The sequence below is a fragment of the Arachis ipaensis genome, chromosome B09, assembly GCF_000816755.2.
Source record: "Arachis ipaensis cultivar K30076 chromosome B09, Araip1.1, whole genome shotgun sequence".
NCBI classification, from domain to species: domain Eukaryota; kingdom Viridiplantae; phylum Streptophyta; class Magnoliopsida; order Fabales; family Fabaceae; genus Arachis; species Arachis ipaensis.
Window position 1 is genome coordinate 121,900,950 of NC_029793.2, and position 1,971 is coordinate 121,902,920.

The following is a 1,971-nucleotide window of genomic DNA, read 5'->3' on the forward strand; positions in this document are numbered from 1 at the left end:
TTTTATCCGTACAACATATGAATTTAAAATTTTTATATAATTATTAAGAATAATTTAAAGAGTTTTTTTCCTCTATTTTTGGTATAAATTTTTTGTAATAAGCAAAATAAATATTTTTGGGTAGAATTAATACTTTTTTTTTTCTCTAATTTCACTTTCTAATTTTATCCTCATTTTTAATTTTTAAAAAACACACAAAATTTCCCATTAAAGATGATGATGAAGAAGAAATGAAAGAGATGCTAAATCCTTTGGTTAGTGATAAAAAAAAAAAAGAAGAAAAACAAATAGAGAAAAATTTTGTTCTTATCATATGAATTAGACAACACTTAATTTTAGACCTTACATTATATTTATGTACATAGTATATTTAGCTACTCAGAGCCTTTGTTGTAAATAGAGAAGCCTTTAACTCTTTTTAAAAAGAAGACCATGCAAGTCATCATTAATAACATATTTAAAAATGAATTTAAGAAAAAAAAGCTTAGAAATTGCTTTTTTTTTTCTACAACAATGTTATATATACCTCTCAATGTGATAAAGAGTAATTTATAAAGTTCTAAAAATCGGTTCGAATTAGCCGGTTCGATTAGGTTAATGAAAAATTGATCATCTTACCAATTCAATTGCTACAAAAAATTGATTAAAAAATCGATCGAATTGACGGTTAACCGGCGAATCGGCCTGATTTTTCAAAGCAACGATTTTTCATTATCCACCAAAACGGCGACATGTTGATGTCGAAAAAAAACCCTTTCTGATTACTGGTGACCCAGGCACCCACCCAACCCATTTTCAAACCCTAACCCACATAGCTGCCTTAATTTCCTCTTCCAGTCTTCCTCCAACAAGCTCCACAATTGACGCCAGCAGAAGGAACTCCAACGGGTAGAAGGAACTCGCCGTCACGGATTGAAGCTGCTGTTAGCGTCATTGTCGCCTGGTCGTTTGAACTCTAAAGCTTCTGGCATCAACATCGTCCTGGTCATCCTGGAACTTTAGGCCTTCTCTGCTTTCTGTTATGGTGAGTTCTTGGATTTTTGAATTAATTTTTTTATTTTGTTAATTAACTATATGAATTGTTAGTTGTTGCAGTGAGAAATTTAGTCCACTGATTTAAATTCAATTAATTTGTTAATTTGTTAATTTGTTAATTATATGAATTGATGGCTTGATGCAGAATTCTTCTGCTTTTCAGTTTTTTTTTGTTAATTATATGAATTAATCATTCTGTACTTTGAATTTTGAATTTTGTTGTATGTAATTTGTAATTTGGATATCTGTGCTTTGGATTTGGATCCGCTTCTGAATCCATGGCAAATCCCTCACCAAATTCAATCAATCATGGCATCCGCGAACATGTTTCTGCATTGATATGCATATTTTTTCTTTTGTTAATCTTCCTATATGTTGTGTTCTTTCTAGCGGCATAAAGTCACTCTTGGTATATGGTAAAATTTTTTAGAATTAGGTAATTGTTGAGATTGTAGTTTAAAGAATCTTTTTTATTTTCATTGATACTATTTGCATCTAAATAATGGAAGGACCTTGTGTTAATTACTATGCATGCAATATTTCTGTTAGTGTTTTTATTGAGCATCTTATATATAACTAATGTTAGTGCTTCTGGTTTCATTGTAGAAAAAAAGTATATTATGCATTAAGAAAAAAATATATTCATTGTATTTGTTTCTCTAATTTTTATTCAGTGATATGAGTCTTTACAGTTATGAGGTTGTAATTTTGCCGTGTTTAATTAGTATACATTATTTGGCCAAACCTTATTAATAATTTTTTTAAGAAAACTACTAAGGTCTAATCTTGAGGTATAATATCTTTTAGTCTGAATGTTGAGGTATAACTCCAAAATTATTTTCATATTAAATTTTTTTATTTAGAAATTATTAAATTTGAATATTTAAAATTATATATTAAATATTTAATAATTTTATTTAATATTTAATTAAACTG

At 28.2% G+C, this 1,971-nt stretch overlaps 1 long non-coding RNA gene across 1 annotated transcript in view; it reads left to right on the forward strand.

Annotated features, from left to right (window-relative positions):
* The window catches only part of LOC107617029, a 4,867-nt gene continuing 3,094 nt past the window's right edge, over positions 199-1,971 (forward strand). The window contains exon 1 of the long non-coding RNA XR_002354836.1: positions 199-1,024. This is a non-coding gene — a long non-coding RNA (uncharacterized LOC107617029). The remainder of the gene's footprint in view (positions 1,025-1,971) is intronic.